At 39.9% G+C, this 18,453-nt stretch overlaps 1 protein-coding gene across 1 annotated transcript in view; it reads right to left on the bottom strand.

Annotated features, from left to right (window-relative positions):
- Positions 1-17,995, bottom strand: part of CUNH4orf19 (chromosome unknown C4orf19 homolog) — a 106,623-nt gene extending 88,628 nt beyond the window's left edge. The window contains exon 1 of the mRNA XM_069068665.1: positions 17,700-17,995. The gene's annotated coding sequence lies outside the window, so the exon portion shown is untranslated. The remainder of the gene's footprint in view (positions 1-17,699) is intronic.
- Positions 17,996-18,453: the final 458 nt, after the last annotated feature.

The raw sequence follows: 18,453 nt of genomic DNA on the forward strand, positions 1-18,453 counted from the left end.
GTAACTTGCTCAAGGTTACACAGCCAGGTGTTTCTGGGTGGGTGCTAAGTGTCTGAGCCTGGATTCGATCCCCAGGTCATCCTGACACTGAAGCCGGTGCTCTTACTCGCTGTGCTACCTGGCCGCCCCCATTACATGCTTTTTTTTTAAATAAAAAAGTAGTATGGTTTAAAGAGATTCACAGCTTTATATAATATTTTTGTGTTCTACTTTGTAGGTTGGAAATATTCATTTTGAGGTGATTAAGTTCAGAATAAATAAAACTATGTATAAAATAAAGCTTATTTTATTTTATTTTTTTTCCAAATGCTTTATTAACTTTTGATTTATATCATTCATTTCTGCCAGCCAGATTTTGAGTTACAGATTTTCTCCCCATTTTTTCCCTACACACTACCCCAAAATAGCAGTCCCACAGGATATCCCCTCCTCCAATCTGCTCTCTCTTATATTTTCTCCCATACCCCTTTTGACTTTTCTAGTGGATCTCTATGCCCTAGTGCCTGTATATCTTATTTCCCAATTACATGTAAAATAGTATTAATAATAGTGTATGTATATATATATATATTTGAATATTTGATTTAAAAACTTTGAATTCCAGATTCATTCCCTTCCTCCCTTGTCACCAACCCTTACTGGGAAGATAAGCAGTTCAGTATAGGTTGTACATGTGTGGCTAATAGAAAACAATAACATAGTAGATATATTGTAAAAGACTGACTATATTTCCCTCCCTCCTATCCCACCTCCCACTTGTTCTATTCTCTAATTTGATCCCGGCCCTTTTCAAAAGTGGGTGCTTCCAACTCCCCCCCCCCCCCAGTCTGCCTTCTCTTCCATCATCCCCCCTCTCAATCCCCTTCCCCCCCGTACTCTCCTGGAGGGTGAGATACCCTATTTAGTGTGTATTTCATTCCCTCCTCAAGCCAAATTCAATGGGAATAAGGTTGACCCATTCCCTTTTGCCTTCCTATTCTTCTCCTCCATTGTAACCATTTTTCCTTGCCTCTTCTATATGAGATAGTTTACCCCATTCTGTCACTTCCCATCTCCTCTCATTATATTCCTCTCTCACTTCTTAATTTCACCTTTTAAGTATCATCCCTTCCTGTTAAATTAGTCCTGTGCCCTCTATCTATGTATACCTGTAAACATGTATACACACATTCCCATATGTATTCATATGCCCATATACCCGCATATATAGATAGACATATATGTATTTCTATTCCCTTCAACTACTGAGAAAAGTTTCATAAGTTACAATTATTGTTTTTCTGTGTAGGAATATTAATAGTTCAACTTTAAAAGTTCCTTATGATTTGTTTTCCCTGTTTGCCTTCTCATGCTTCTATTGCTTCTTGTATCTGAATGTCAAATTTTCTATTCAACTCTGGTTTTTTCACCAAGAATGCTTGAAAGTCCTCTATTCCACTGAATGACCATATTTTTCCCTGAAACATGATACTCAGTTTTGCTGGGTAGGTGACTCTTGGTTTTAAACCCAGCTCCTTGGACCTCCGGAATATCACATTCCAAGCCCTTTGATCCCTCACTGTAGAAGCTGCCAGTTATCCTGATTGTGTTTCCACAATATTCAAATTGTTTCTTCCTGGCTGCTTGTAATATTCTCTCCTTAATCTGGGAATTCCGGAACCTGGCTATAATATTCCTAGGAGTTTTCTTTTTGGCATCTTTTTCAGGAGGTGATTGGTAGATTCTTTCAAACTCTATTTTGCCCTCTGGTTCTAAAACATCAGGGCAGTTTTCTTTGAGAACTTCCTGGAGAATGATTTCTAGGTTCTTACTTTGATCATGGCTTTCAGGTAGTCTAATCATTTTTAAATTGTCTCTCCTGGATCTATTTTCCAGGTCAGTGGTTTTTCCCATGAGATATTTCACATTGCTTTTTTTTTTTCTATTCTTTCATTTGTTTGAATCTGTTTAACAGCATCTTGATTTCTCATAAAGTCATTAGCTTCCATTTGCTCCAATCTAATTCTGAAGGAATGATTCTCCTCATTGAGCTTTTGAGATTACTTTTCCATCTGGCAAATTTAGCTTTTTAAGACATTCTTCTCCTCATTGCCTTTTTGAGCCTCTTTTGCCATTTGAGTTAGTCTATTTTTTAAGGTTTGATTTTCCTCAGGCTGTTGAGTCTCATTTCATAATTTTCTTGCCTCGTTCTCATTTCTCTTCCCAATTTTTCCTCCACTTCTCTTATCTGCTTCTTAAGGTCCACTATGGCCTGTGACCAGCTCATATTTTCCTTTGAAGCTTTTGATGGAGTTCTGAATTCACTGTCTTCCTCCTGTTCCATGCTTTGCTCCTTTATGTCCCCAAAATAGGAGTCTAATGTTGGAATCTTCCATCTGCTTTGTTTCCTTTGCCTGGTCATGTTGCCCCTCAGTTACTTTACCCCTGGGCTTTTTGCCACAGTAGGACTCTGCCACAAGACAGGGGTGCTTTTGTCCCAAATGCTGGGGTTTTCTCAGCTGCCAGAGGTATTAGATGGGTGCCCTCTCTGAGGGCTCCACACGCTCTGGCAAGCTGGACACACACCCCAAGACATCCACCTTAGACTGTAATCCAGATCCAATAAGGTTAAAGCAAGAGCGATTACCCTTCAGACTGGTCGCCTGGTCCCCCTACACTCTGCAGGCCAGGTGCTGAAGCTGCCATGTGGCACTGGCTGGCTGTGCCAGGTGGCTCAGCAGCTTCTCGCCCCAGCGGCAAAAGACACACATTCCTACTTACTGGGTACCAAAAGTCAAGACTGCACTGACCTCTCACTTTGTCCTTCGCATCTATGTGTTGATAAATCTGGAAATGGCCACAGCTGCCGGGGGCTGGTCAGGCCCACCCTAGGGCTAAAGCCTTGGTGTGGGGCTGGGCTGGGCTCCCAGAGCGCTGTGCTGGCCTATTCTCAGCAGGAGGTTAGCTTCTCTGTGTCATTTTGTGGGTTCTGCAGCTCCAAAGTTTGTTCAGAGTCCCCTTTTTACATAGATTGGGGAAGGTGGAAGCCAGAGCAGTGGGGAGGTCCTTCTTCTACTCTGTCATCTTGACTCCGCTCCCCAATAAAGCTTATTTAAATAAAATAACCTTAGAGATTCTCTAAAGCTGGAGTTCTTAGCTTGATGTCCATGGACCCACAAAGGTAATATGAATAGATTTCACAGTGTCTGTGAATATGGATGGGAAACTTTATATTTTGTTTAAATATAATTGGTTTCCTTTCATAATCTTATGTATTTTATTGTATACATTCAAAACTATTATTCTGATGAGTCCCTAGACTTCCCCAGACTCTTAAAGGGTCTATGACACAAAGAAGGTTAAACACCTGGGCTTTATAGGTAATGTAGTATATGGAAAGAGAACCATATTTGAAGACAGAGGATCTGAGTTCAGATCTCAATTCTGCTACTTACTATTCGTATCAACTTGGCCAAGTAACAACCTCCCTGGGCATAATTTTCTCTTCTGTAAAATGAAGGTGTAGGACTAGATGACCTATATGTTATTTTCTGGCTATAAAACTGTCATTCTTCATTTTGAATCATGAGGGTACTGAGACACAGAGAAATTAAGCAAAATGGAGAGGGTCACATGGAGAGTAAGCCCCAGAGTAAGAATTTGAATTTATGGCCTGTTACTCCAAATCCTGTTTCCTTTACACACATGGAAACTTCCAGAGTTAAAGACCTATAAAATGATGTTTTTGAGAATTGAACCTTGGCAATAAGAGAAGGTTCCGTTTATGAAAAGTTGCACTGAACAAGGAAACAAAACACATTTTTCTTCTAAAATTTGATTTCAAGTCATGGAACTTGGATTCAAATCCTGTCTCTGCCACTTGTCACCTGTGTAACCTTAAACAAGGTACTTAACTTTGCTGGGTCTAAGTTTCCCCATTTGGAAAACAATGGGGTGGGAATAAATTGCTTCTAAGGTCCCTCTAAACTGATATTCCTATGAGTTATGACTCTACTCTCAACTTTTTCATTTTTCCTATCACCTACGTTCAAAACTTGGCTCTCATCTGTGATTCGCTTTCCTTCCTGATTTCTTCAACATCTAATCCATTCCTAAGTATTACAACTCTTGTGTCTGTCCCCTCTTTTATTTTTTATTTTTTTTTGGAGGAGGGAAGACAAGGCAATTGGGGTTAAGTGACTTGCCCAAGGTCACATAGCTAGTAAGTTTGTTAAGTGTCTGAGGTCAGATTTGAACTCAAGTCCTCCTGACTCCAGGGCCAGTAGCTATTCATTGTTCTACCTAGCTGCCCCTCCACTATTATCTTAAACATTATATTTATTAAAAAATGTAATATTGTGATCAATACAGCTCATTTAAATTGCTTGATGAGTAAGAATTCAAATGCATAAAACAGCATGATTCCATCACTCCTCTTAAGTCCTCAGACATCTTTGTATAGTCATTCTTACTCACTTTTCCTCCTATGTGGCCATAGCTCTCCTTTTTTTTTATTGCTCTGCTTTTTTTGCTTTGAATTATTTCATAAATTTATTTCTAGATTTTATTATGGTTCTCATGCTTGCTGGTTGACTGTAAGGGGTTGATATTATTTCATTAAATTGACATTCCACAATTAATTTGTCTATTCTATGGTTGGTTATTGAAACTTTCCATTTTTTAAAATTCAATGACATAATATACTGCTGTGAAAATCTTGGAAGAATTAGTTCATTTTTGTTTGTTTTTTAGATAACTTTTGGAGTATATTGCCAACAACAGAATTACCAAAGTAGTTTTTCAGCTGGCCTACCTGCCTCCCATCTCTCCCTCTTCTAATTCATTCTATATACCTACTGCCAGAGAAATCTTGCTAATGCATATTTCTGATTGCATTGCTTTTTTTTGTCATAAACTGTCAATGGCTCCCTATCTCTAAACTTTTTAAAGCAACACCCAGTTATATAATATTAATATACCTTTCAAGACTTATCTTACACTAATCCAGGGGTGGAAAACCTGCCTCAAGGCCACATATGGCCCTCTAGGTCCTTAACCCACAATGTACTCCCCCTCAACCAGTCTGATGAAATCCATCCTTCAAGGCTCTACATAGATGCTGACTTCCAAGACCTCTCTCCCTTTAGCCAGAAGTAATTAATTTCTCTTCAGATTTCTCATAGGAATTTCCAGCTCTTAAAATCCATCTTATCCCGATTTATATTATAGTTGTGTGTTTTATCTCCTCTTGTAGATTGCAAGCTCCCCAAAAGCAAGACTGACTAGTCATTTTTGTATCCCCAGTTTCTTGCTAAGTGTCTATAAATATAGAAAGTCCTCGGTAAATACTTTTTTGAAGTGAATCCAATTGAAAGCATGCTTCTCAAATTTGGGAGTGTGGCCAATACACAACACGGAAATCTTATTATTTTTTACTGCTTAAGTTTGCAGACAGTGTGGCATGATAAGGAATAGAGAGAATGGGGCTCAGAACCAAGAAGCTTTGTATTCAAGGTCTGCCTCTAAAACAGTGACATTTGTGGTCAATTAACCCTCTTAAGGCCCTAAGCAACTTCTTAAGTCTAGACATTGCAGAAAAGTTGTTCATCTGTGATCAAAAATTAGTTCTCTATCCCAGTGAAATAACAGGCATAGTTCTTATCCCTCCAATTTGGAGGCAGGGGATACACAGAGTAATAACAGAAGACCCTACAATTCTAAGAAAAATGTGTGCAGTGCTTGCTCACTAGCCTTTAGCCAAAATCTTTCTAGGATAGTGACATCACCCAGAGCTTCTACCCCACTGGCATCAGCTTTGGAGAGCACTGGGGCACCTCTATACCTTGATGGGGTACTGGAATAGGATTTCATAATGGAAAGTAGGACTTTGGTGGAGGTGACTCAGAAAACATTAGTAGCCCTCAATGCATTTTCTAGTTTTCCTTTTTGTCTATATTATTTTTTATGAGCCTGGGGTAGTCACAAATCAAGGGTATACTTAATAATATCAAGGAGTCAAACAGGCAGGCTTCTTCAGGTGATTTTCTTTAATAGGCCACATCTTTATGGTCATACAGATGGCTGAGCAGTATAAAGAATATAATATCTGACTGGGCTTTTCCACTTACTTATTTCAAAAAAGCCTATGAAGCAGTCTAGCTAAAGGAAGCCTTGAAAGGCTTAGGCTATGCAGGGTGTCTCCCATGTATAAATCCAAAACCAAGACTCTACAAGGCATATCCTATAAATTAATTCAATTGTTTGTTCTTTGTTGGGATTTTAAAGAAAAAGAAAGAATAAAGGGCTACACTAAAATTAAAAGGAAAAGTATTAAGCAGAGGTAAGACTTACTGTATAGATGAGGAACTATATTGTAGTTATTTCTTTACATTCTGATAATACAGCATGTCTTAGAAGTCTTAGTGCACTTTTAAATTTTAATAACTTCAGAAGTATAAATGCTATTACTTATCAGAAACAACATTTGAAAGGCTAATCATTTAAAATTTTAAAACATTAATGTTTTTAATTACAATCCAACATAACCATCATCTTTTGCTATGTAGTATTCTAACTGATTTTCCAATTTTGTAAAAACTCTCATTGGCTGCTGCTCAGTGAATGAAAGGATTGTATTTACAATTCTAGCATGAAGATCATCCAAAGAGTGATATTTTCATGCACATGTGACAGTTCTGATGTGATTCCACAAGAAATAGTATGACGGAGATAGATCAGGTGACCAAGCAGGCCAAGCAATAGCACCTCCTCTACTAATCCACTGGTCTGAGAGAGGTCATCCAGAAACTCTTGCAAATGCATAATGACAGGCTACCTGTCTTGTTAAAATTAAATTTATAATTAGATAAAAATTTACAATAAAAAAATTCACAGAACCAAATAAGTGTCAAAGAAATTTAAGTAACTAAATTTTTTGTTAAAAAAAAAAAAACAGTTTACAGGCAGCTAAGTGGCACAGTGAATAGAGCACCGGCCCTGGAGTCAGGAGGACCTGAGTTCAAATCCAAACTCAGACAATTTATACAAAAAAATAGCCATGTGACCTTGGGCAAGTCACTTAACCCCAATTGCCCTCCAAAAAAAAAAGGCAAAAAAAAGTTTATAACATTTATACTTCTGAAGTTATCATAGCTTAAAACTGCAGCAAAACTTTTAGGACATCCTACATGCTTTGGGTTTTCCTTCCATTTTTCTAACTAGTTTAATTCAACAAACATTTATTAAGCATCTATTATGTGTAAGGTCCTATGCTAAATGCTGGGAATACAAAGATGAGAAATAAAACAAAAATCCCTGCCCTTATTGAGTTTATAATGTAAAACGAGAGATTATGCATGCTCAGATAAGTTTGACTTTAAATGTATCCCCTTGCTTCTCTCCTATATTGGTACTACCTCCATGTAGACAAACCCATCCATGCCTTCTCATCTTGGTTCCATTTCTGTCCTTCCCTCCTCTCCTGCATCCCCTATGTCCTCTAGCTCAGTAAGTTTCAATTTTTTTTGTGTGTCATGGGCCACTTTGGCAGATTAGTGGAGCCTATGGACCCCTTTTCAAAAAAATTTTTTTCCAAAAGAAGTCAATTATGTTAAAATATAGTTATCAAATTTTTTTTTATTAAAAAATTCACAAACCCTGGGTTATGAACTCCTGCTCTAGTTTTTGATAATGTGTGGCCATAAGAAAGAGCAGACCAAGTACTAGGAGAAGACATGAGGGGGGAGAGATCACTTATTGCTGGATGAATCAGGAAAGCTTAACAGAGAAACCGACACCTGAGCTGGACCTTTAGAGAAAGATAGATGTCCAAAAATGGAAATGTGGAGAGAGTGTGTTCTCTCTCTGGGGTGATCTCTGGGAATAAACACATTAGCAGGAAAGTGTATGATGAGATGGGGAAACAGTAGTTCAATTTGGCTGAAACAAAGTATGAGGGAAAATGTGAAATCATGCTGGATGGTGAGTTGGAATCAGGTCATAGAGCACTTTAAATACCAGACTGAGGAGTTGGTATTTTTTTCCTATAGGCACTGGGGAGCCAATGAGGTTTTTGAGCAGGGGAGTAAAACGGTTGGACATGTACATTAAGATAATTATCTTGATAGTGATGTGAAGTGCTGATTGAATAGGGAAGAGACTTAGGGCAGGGAGATTATGTTCTTATGCTTTCTTAGCTTAAGGTAATAAGAATTTGAATCAGAATAGTAAAGAGGGGATTGGAGAGAAAAGCAGATGTGAAATGTCATAGCTGCAGAATGAACAATATTTGAATATTGTTCTGAAATTGAATATTGTCTGAAAATTTGTGGGAAGAACCAAAGACTAACCTCAGGTTTTATAACCAGGTGACTGAAAGATTTTGCTATAGAAATAAAGGAAAATTGGAATGAAGGGAGTTTTATTGGGAGGGGAGAGTATATGGGAGATTATAATGAGTTTAGTTCTAGATATATTTTATATGAGTTAGGGGCATTGGGGGACATCCATGTAGAAACAGTAAGATCATGGATTTAGAACTGGAAGGTATCTTCTTAGGGGCCATCCAGATCAACTCCTTTATTTTATAGATAAGAAAATTGAGGCACAGGGAGGTTAGGTGATTCATCCAGTAAGTATCTGAAGCAGGATTTGAACCCAGGTTTTCCTGACCCCAAGCCTGGTGCTTCATCCACTACATGATTTCAAACAAGTATTTGGAGATCTGGAACTGGCAACTCAAGGGAGAGAGAGGTTGGAAATTTGGAGGTCATCGACAGAATGATAATTATTAAAGCCATGGGTATGTATGGTATGACCAAGGGAAAGTGTATGGGAAAAGAATAGGAAATTAAGGGAAAAGTATTGAGAGAAAGTCAAACTCAGGAGGTAGAAGAAACAATAAGGAGTGATCAGATGGACAGAGGAACAAGGAAGAAGTGATACATATAGTAGGCACTCAATAGATGATTATTGATGGACCTGGAAAGAGAATACCAACAAGATCAGGTGGTCTATGATTTCAAATCTCCACTCCCTGTGATAGTAATGGCAATTAAAGATTCCCCTGTATTGGCTTGGTTTTCAAATTGATTGTATTAAAACCCAGAGTTTGTTAATCCCACCTGTGGGATGGGCTTGTTGATGTGAAAAGAAAGTCCTGAAGTGGGAGGAGCTGGTGATGTAGATTTGGAGAGACAAGAGAGAGGCGGAAGTTCTTTTTGGAAGCAGCACCTCGTGGAGAGAGAGAGACTAAGAGATTGCTGGTGGCCGCTTTGAATTGCCCTGGACTTTTGAGACCTGCCCCCTGAGCTGCCAAGGACTGAGGAGACATGGCTGTTTTGCTGGTACTTTGTCTGTCTGTTTTGATGTTATTTTGCCAGATTTGTCCACTGGTGAAAGACTGTCCTGTTGAAGAAGTCCTGGAACCTGGCATTTGGTTAAGAAGGCCTGAGACTGTCCTGCAGACAGAGAGTGAATACTGTCCACTGGTGAAGGACAGTACTGTTGTTGCAGGGGTCTGGAGACTGTCCGGCAGACAGAATGAATACTGTCCACTGGTGAAGGACAGTGCTGTTGTTGCAGGGGTCTGGGAGCCTTTCTGTTGGTTCAGAAGCCCTGAAGAAAGATTTTCTTGTTGTATGTTTACAGAAATCCTGGGAGAGGGCTTTGCTAATGTGTTCAGGGGTTCTAGGGCTGTTCTACAGACAGAGGATAAATTCATGAAGGGACTGGCAATGTATCTTATGGCCTTGCTAAGCCTTGTCTCTCCAGGAACTAAGATTGCTGAGAACTTGCCTCGTGTTAAGATGAAGAAAAGACCTCCATTTGGGTATTAAGTGCTGTGTTTAAACTTGATGTAACTCTGGGGTAGATTCAATTGTGATCCAGGGGTGGGGAACTTTTGACCTTTTTGTGTTCTATGGTTGAGCAAATGAATGTATTTTACTTATGTTTGGAAACTAATCTCCATTTGAGAAGAGGGGCTTTGTGGTGGACTTAATTAAGGTATAGCCTAGGGGTGAAGTATTTGGAACAGAGACTTTGTAATTGATTGAATGATTGGAAAGTCCTGGGGTGGGGTAGGCCTTGGAGATTATTTAATCACACTTAGTAAATGCTGTATTTTGAATGATGTCATGTTTTGATCTTCTCTGTTCTGGGTTTGTTACTGAATAAAATAGAGAGCACCTATGCTGGTATTTTGAACCTGGGAAGTTGCCTTTGCTTGATATTATATTACACTCCCCCATCAAAAGGTATGAGATATTTGAGGAGGGTGATGAGGTGAAAACTGGAGGCTGAGGAATGACTCAACGAGGCCATGAGCAGGAGGACAAGGACTCAAGAAATTCAAGGGTAGAAGATTTCTTTCCTGAAATGCTCGATTTTAGGATCAAAACGCTGAAGTTAGGGAAGTATTACTAGAACACTGGTCTGAGAAACTAGAGAGGGACTGGATATAATGAGGGTGAAGAACAGTTTTAGGTGGTGGGAGAAATAGAAGAACAGGAGATTATGATCCAGGAGGGGCAAACTCTAAAGTTAGGACCTTGGAGATAATCAAGATTGAGTTGTAAATATCTACGTATATTCATATATATATATGCATATATATGTGTATGTGTGTATATACACACAAACATACATATATACACGTGTGTGTATTCCTTTGTTTTCTTTAAAAAAATTCCTCTTCCCCCTACCCCCAACAGTGCCATTCTTGGTAATCACATTTACTCCCATGGATTTAAATTTCTTGTTGATGTAGACTCTTAATTAATCAAATCAAATGACACAACTTATATAAAGCACAATATAAAATACTAGCTGTTGGTATTGTTATCTCACCTTGTCTCTGAGCTTTATAATCATATTTCTAAATGCAAAATAGAGATTTTTGCCTGGATGTTTTTCCTGTTTCTCATACTTGATATGTCTAAAACTTATCTTTCCTCCCAAACTGGTCCCTTACCATGTTGGAAACTAAAGCGGTACCTTTAACTTCCTCTATCTCCATGCAAAAATTTTCTGGTTTTATTTACAAATTTTGATTGAAAACATCTGATATCTGAAATCACAAAATATACTTACTAAAACCTAATGGGAGCTCCTGGAAATGAGTTTTTAAATAGGTCAACTAGTGGGGATATATCAATAATTTCAGCAGGAGTAAAATTAGGAAATGAACAGTTGTGTCTGGAGAAGGCTTACTCAATGGAGAGGAAGCACCAGATCTGCTTCAAGTTTTCTTCTAGTATTTAGTTGCTGTTTCGAGGTCTCCATAAGACTTTTCGGAGCCTCCCTGCAGTTACCCTCCCTCAACTCCTTCTTCCCCCACTATTCAATCAGTCTCCAAGGTCTGCCGATTCTGCTTCTGCTATATATCTTTTTTTTTCTTTTTTGGAGGGCAGTTGGGGTAAAATGACTTGCCCAAAGTCACACGGCTAGTAAGTGTGTCAAGTGTCTGAGGCCGAATTTGAACTCAGGTCCTCCTGACTCCAGGGCCAGTGCTCTATTCACTGTGCCAGTAGCCGCCCCTGATACATATCTTAAGCAGGGGTGCCAAATCTGTGGCTTCAAGGCCACATGTAACCTTGAGGCAGCAGGTTCTCCATTGCTGTCTCAAAGGTTTTTTCCAATTTGCCTTCCCCAATACCACCATCCTAGACGAGGTTGTTATAAACACTTGCTTGGATTTATTCTAACAGATTTCTAACTGGAATTACTTTTCTATACTGGGAAGTTTTGGGGCTGTGAGGGAAGGAGATGTCTAATTTTTTCAGAGCTTCTACTCAAATCGGAAGTAGAAAGGTGGTAATAGTGTTGACAAATCTCACTAGTTCTTAGGCCCCTATACCTGGTGACAATTAAAATGGTGAACTAGATGAATTCCATTGTGAAAATTTTCTAATCTAAGTTAGCTATCAAAGCCAAATCTAATGGGTCTCATTCAGAAATAGAGAGCACATTGAATAATCTACTAAGTACTGGTTTTCACGTGGCACTGCTGGATGTTTTGTGTCACTATTTGAAATTTTTTTTTTCTTTTTGTGGCTCACTTGCATAAAATTCGATTGGAATAGAATCAATTGGGTGTGGTGCCTTTAAAGATATGCTATCTATCACTTCTGCCTTATGTTGACAGCACTAATTGAAACTCAGGAGTGGCTTTTCTGAGATGCATCAGGAAATCTATGAGTCAGTATTTTGGGTCCTTTTAATGATCTGTTTTGGGATAGATATTCATCTGCTTAGGATGTCTATTCATCTATTTCTTGTTTTAAGAAACAATTGCCTTGATGTTTTGTAGGGGGCACTTTTAGAAGTTCTAGTTTCTATGAGCCCAAGGGAATTTCTTGGTGAAAAGGGAGATAGTTGCTGAAAGGTGTTCATTCTGTCACAACCATGACTAAGTAGATAATAGGATGGACCAGACTAGGGATAATTGACACATACCCACAGGGTTGGGTGAAGTCTGGGGATCAGGCCTGGGGAATGTGCCTAGAGGTCTATTTTGAGTCCAGAGTGGAATTGGCCAAGGAAAATGACAGGTGGAACACAGACACCATTTGCCAAAATCCAAAAGGAGCTGAAGATCTTAAGTATCTTCTATGAATACAAGGTGTGGGGTAGGTAATTGGAAGAGGTTCAAAAGGAAGGCAATTGGTTAAATTGACAAGGTTTCATAGTAGGTATCAAAGATTCAGTCGTAGAGATAGTGGGGTACATGGCATGAAATCCAATCCCTAGGAAGGGGCTGGAATATAAGGTAGGGAATGTAGTCAAATTTTTTAGTCGCTGGATGCATTGCATTAACGATGGATTTAGGATTAAGATAAGATATGGTCCTTGTCTTAGAAATTATGTGATAGAGGATATAATTCATAAACAGATAACTATAATGCAAAATAATCGACAATAGATGCATCAGAGAGCACAAAACAAAGGGGTTTTGCTGGGTCCTGCTCGAGGGAATGAAAGCACCAATGTCCGGAGACTAGCAGTAAGGGAGCATACGTACATGTCAAACACGGTGGTGAAATAAAGGGAGATAAGGAGTGAAAAAAATTACTTGGATATGGTTGAGCTGGAGATCATTGTTGACCTTTTGACAGAGCAGTTTCAGTATAATGGCAGGGGGATGAATTACCCTGCAAAGATTAGAGAAGACGGGTGGTAAAGAAGTAGAGGAACCAGGTGTAGTCAACTTTTTTTTCAAGACTGGTTGTGAAGAAGAAGAGAGAGAGAGGAAAGAAGCTGGATGGGATCGAAAAATCAAGGTTGTCCTTTTCAAGGACTGGGGAGTCCTGGCTATGTTTGTAAGCCAATGGAAAGGAGCCAAGGAATAGTATGGGAAAGACTGAAGATGCATGGGAAGAATAACTGCTAGAGTAAGGTCTTAAGGAAGACAGAGGGGGTCAAGGATTGAAGAACAAAGAGAAGTCTTAGAGAAGATTAGAGAGATCTCTTTTTTGGTGACTGGAGGGCATGAAGGAGTAATAATGTTAAGAAGTTTTAAGAGCCCAGAAGGGAGCTGCCATCTGTAACAAGCATCCTAGCATACCCAGGAAAGCCTGCTAGCACAGGTTCTTTGATCTACTGCTCAAAAAGGGGTTAACAATCCTACTTTTATTTGCATTCACAGTTCAGGAGAAAGGTCAGCACCCTGAACGTCAGAGAAAATCAAAGCACAGAAAACATAGAGAATATAAGCAGAGAAATGAGCATAAAGACCAACAGAAAAGGCTGTCTGAATCAAAGCAATATTGCTATATACTTTACATATACCACTGGATCGAGAGAGCCTTTATATCTGAGCAGTCAAGGGTCCTGAACATATGTCTAGTCCTGGAAATCACAAAGTCTTCTCATAAGCAAACCCCCAAAGTAAAATGCCAACCTCCCAGTATATGTAACAAAGACTCGGCATCTGATTGGCTGAGTGCTGAGGAGCTTGGAAATCATCGTACCCCAGCACTTAATTGGAAACTCCAGAGCCTGATTAGTTTTGGGACAGGGCTCTATGTGCCTATTAAGAGCCAGGGAAGACCTTCAAATTCCCTTAACAGTACACCATCACATGGTCTCATTCTCAATGAAGTAGGAGACTAACCATCTCATTACTATGAAGTGTGAGAGTATAATTTTTTTTACCAAAACTGAGCAGAACCTTCAATAAGAATAATTCAGTGCTGAGCTAAGCAGCTACTAATACCTTTCTATTTCCAATGTTTAGAACCAGAATTGGCCCCAAATCCCAGGAGGAGGTGGGCCTCCAGGATGGGGGTGAAATACAGCAAGCTGTCAGGGTTCGAAGACTTCACTGGTGGGGAGCAAGGCAGATCATTACCCATAGAGGATGCTGCCAGGTGCCTTACTGAGTTGGATGCATCAACCTTTTGATGATTAGATTAAAAAAAAATCTAGGTGTGCTTAAATTTTGAGTGTATTGGTTAGTCTGTGCATGAGGTGGTCATGCTTAATGATTTCAGGTATTAGTGGTAACCAACCTCTGAGGAACAGGTTGGTCAAAAGGCAATTAGTAAGTGTTTACTATGAGCTACTATATGAATTCTATATATGAGTCATATATATATATATATATATATATATGAGTTACTATATCACTTTGCTGGTGATATAAAGAAAGGCAAAAACATTTCCTGCCTTCAAGAAGCTTACCTTTTAAATAGGTGAGATGTCTAAATAATGAAATATGTGTATATGTGTGTGTATGTATGTGTACACACAGAATAGACAGATGGCAGGTAATCTGAGATGGGAAGGTAGCTGTGGGTTGGGAGATCAAGAATAGCTTTGTGCACAAGATGGGTTTTCAGATGAATCTTGTAGTAGCCAAAGGAGGCAAAGGGGGGAGGGCAGAGGAAGCAGAAGTACTTCAGAAGTAGGTACAGGGTAGTGTGCAGAAAATAATCATAATGAGAAAACTCCCTACCCCACTTCTTTTCTCATTCTCTTTTCCTTCTGCCAGTCTCCTCTTTGTCCTCTCCCAGTGATTTAGCAAGCTACATCTGACCCTGTACAGATTCAAACTTCAGTCTCTCCATGAAAAGCTGGATAGTGATAGTGCTGTCCTTCTCAAAGTGTGGTCCAGGACCCTTGGGTCTCCTGGACTCAGGGAGCACTCAAGGTGGAAAACATTTTTCATGACAAGTGTTTTAATTTTGCTTTTTTTTTTTGGAGGGCAATTAGGGTTAAGTGACTTGCTCAAGGTCACACAGCTAGTAAGTGTGTCAAGTTTCTGAGGATGGATTTGAACGTGGGTCCTCCTGACTCCAAGGCCGGTGCTCTATTCTCTGTGCAACCTAGCCACCCTATGTTTTAATTTTTAATGTAGCAAACATCTATCCATCCATCCATCCATCCATCCATCTATCTATATCTCACATAAGCAAATGCCCTTGGGGAGAGGTCCTCAATCATTTTTAAGGGTGTAAAGGGATCTTAAAAACCAAAAAGTTTGATGATTCTACTCTAGTTGATAGAATGCCAGCCTTGGAGTCACAAAGACCTGGTTCCAAATAATGCCTCAAATACTAACTGTCTGATTGTGACTAAGTCACAAAAACCTTCTTGCCCTCAGTTTCTCATCTGTAACATGATGGGGTTGGAATAAATGGCCTCTAAACTTGAAATCACTAATCCTAAACTCCTTTCTAAAATGAGGGGATTCAGTGTCTGACCTGCAAGGTCTTCCAGTTTTAAATCCCATGGTTCCTATCTTCTGAGTAGCTGTATAGTAACTGTGCCCAAGTCAGGGCTTCTCTTGATTTTCCAAAGCAGAGTGATTGTTTAGAAGGTTAAGTTCAAAAAACATGAACTAAGAAGAGAGAACTGTATGAGGCAGATAACAAGATTAAATAAAAGCACAGTCCTGGCCTCCCTCCCAATGACTAGAGTCAGGTTACTTGATCTGAGTCTCAGTTTCTACATCTGTCAAATGGAGATAATAATACTAGCACTATCTATCAAATATCTATCAGCACTATCAAAGTTGTTGTGAGGGGAAAGTTGTGAGGTGTTCCCTTCATATTACAATGAGTTGCTATTACCATTAATTTCTGCCTATCTCCCCATTGCTCCTTCTAGACTTTTCCCATGGCTTTCCAGTACAAGGTTACCAGAGATTTATTAAAATTCTGCCTTTTAAATCCAAAATATGGAACTTCGAATTTAGAAGGGGCAGCTAGGTATCTCAGTGGATAGAGCATGGGGCCTGGATTCAGCAAGACCTGAGTTCAAATCTGGTCTCAGACACTTACTTGGCTGTGTGACTCTGGGCAAGTCACTTAACCCTGTTTGCCTCAGAGTTTCCTCATCCAAAAAATGAGCTGGAGAAGGAAATGGCAAACCACTCCAATATCTTTGCCAAGAAAACCCTAAATGGGGTCAGAAGAGTCAGATACACAGAAAAAAAAAGACTGAACAATAACAGACTATATTACTTTGTCATCCAAAATATTTAAACGTCTTGTCATATGAAATATTTAAACGTCTCTCCTTTCATTTTGAACAGTGCCATCATTCCTAAAAAGACTGGGACAAGGGACTAAACCTCAGGACATTCCTACAGGGAGGAAAAACTTCCTCAATTGATGAATTAAACGGACTAGCCCCAAATTCTTCCTCCCAAAGAAAACTGTTCACTACAGGGAATTAATGAAAGAGTTAATAGGAGGGGAGTGGAAACTGAAATATAATAATCCACAAAATTAAAAAGTATTAAGAGTTCAAAACTGCACTAAGCCTTTCATCTTGTATATGCACACGAATGGACATAAGTATACATGTGCGTCTAGGTCGGTGGGATACAATCGCCCAAGTGTGGCCAGGCTTTGCTTGTCTGCTTATTCAGTATCTAGCAAATAGTTCGTGTCCATTTCACCTATTACGTTTTGCTTCCCCTTCAGCTCAGGTTTGCTACTCATCCCTCCCTCCGCCCCCTCCCCACCCCGGCTCTAGTCCCAGCCCCAGACTTAGGCTCGTGCTCCTGGCAAGTTACCTGGGGTACATTTCCGGGGCTAGGAAGGGTAACACAGCCTTTCACGGGTGCTTAAAAAGAGCAGCTGAATTTCACTGATTTTATTTTTCAATTCAAAATATTCCCGTGTCTGTCATTTGGGACGGGGGGAGGGGGAGAAAGAAAAGTCACAGTATGAATTTGTTTTGCTTTATTCTACATATTTGTTATATATTCATTTTCTTTTTCCCAAGATGGAGAGGGGGGAGGAAGAGAAAATAGATTTTTTTATTAGGTCAAAAATTTTTTTAAAGTCAAACTATCCTTTTTTTTTTTCAACGAAAGGGTTAAATGACTTGTAATTTTGAACAAGATGACATTAGCTGGCCACGTTTCCATACACAGACTAGCCAAGTCCTCGAGGTCAGGACCGTGGAGATGTTCCTTTATGTGCCTGCCTTTCGTCTTGGATTTTGTGAGCTAATCCTGTTTCCCCTTGAAAGAGGCGAAATTGGATTTCCCTCCCAACATTTTTAGGGAAGAAAGTAAACTTAGTAGCCGGAGGAGGCTCAGAGTGAAGCCAGAATAAAGTCACGACATAAAGAAGTAAATGAAAGAAGCCCAAAGATCCCAAACCATACCTCCTCTCACGCCCCACCCCCAACCCCAGACCACCCGCCGCCCAGCAGTGTAGTCCGAGGGCGCGACTCCCAAACCAAGCGAGGTACTGTTCGCCTACCTGGGGTTTCCAAGCAGCAGAGGAAGCGGCGAACTCGCCCGATTACCATCTCCCATGGCTCCGCGTGCCTCTGGCGTGTGAATGTGAAAAATGTAAGGCTGCCCTGTTTAGCCGGAGAGTTTGCCTGACCTCTGGATGAGCCACTGAAGTTAGTGTCATTGGGCATTAAGGTATCATGTGACTGCAGATGAAAATAAAATCCTTCAAAGTTTGCATTTAATACTTCCGAGAATCTGTAACCCTTTACCTGCGTGCAAGCCAGGAGAGGATGGAGCCTGCCAAGGCAAACTTACTTTCTATTTGCGGTTTAAGGAGGAGGGAGTAAAAAAAAAAATGGGAAGAAAGAAGTAATTGAGTCCAAAGCTTTGGGTCCCAAGAGTGCTCCAGGAAGAATGCCTCTAAGCTGGCACATTTTACACCTTCAGCCCTTTTAAGAAATCAGACCAATCCGGGGTGGGCAGATTTGGTTCAAGGTGGAAATCTCTGACTCCTAGCGCGTTCCCCTAAGCCACGCGTGTCTGACCCTTCTCCCCCCTTGGAGCGGAGAGAGCGCTGTGGTGGAATCCGGACCGACTAAAGCAGAAAATCCAGGAAAGTTACCCTTTTGAGAATGTCACCTGGGCTGCTTAGGAAGCTTCTTCAAATGCTCTAGGGCTACTGGTGTTCGGGGTGATGTTTTTCTCCCCCTTTTAAAGAAGATAAGGGAAAGTAGCCGCTCTTGGTTTGAGTTTCCTAGCAAAGGAATATAAGCGAC

The sequence above is a fragment of the Petaurus breviceps genome, unplaced genomic scaffold, assembly GCF_028583685.1.
Source record: "Petaurus breviceps papuanus isolate PSGF00001 unplaced genomic scaffold, PetGlider_PUasm1.0 140, whole genome shotgun sequence".
Taxonomy (NCBI): domain Eukaryota; kingdom Metazoa; phylum Chordata; class Mammalia; order Diprotodontia; family Petauridae; genus Petaurus; species Petaurus breviceps.